Genomic DNA, 245 nt, shown 5'->3' on the forward strand with positions numbered 1-245 from the left:
TCGCTGGAGGGGCCGGGAGAAGCGCGGTGCTGCCAGGCCTGGGGTGGCGAGAGCCGGGTCTGCCTTTGGCCCTTCCCGGCTTCCATAAGCTGTCCACGAGCGACTGAAACTGCTCCTGAGATGTGGGATGCAGATCAAACGTTCGTGTGCAGGATAACTGTTCTGGTATTTGTTTCTTTGTGTTTCTACCAGGAGTGGAGGTTACCAGGCCAGCTCTGCGCTCCCGCAGCAGCGCATCGGAGGAG

Source organism: Cariama cristata, unplaced genomic scaffold (genome assembly GCF_000690535.1).
Source record: "Cariama cristata isolate BGI_N322 unplaced genomic scaffold, ASM69053v1 scaffold34760, whole genome shotgun sequence".
NCBI lineage: Eukaryota > Metazoa > Chordata > Aves > Cariamiformes > Cariamidae > Cariama > Cariama cristata.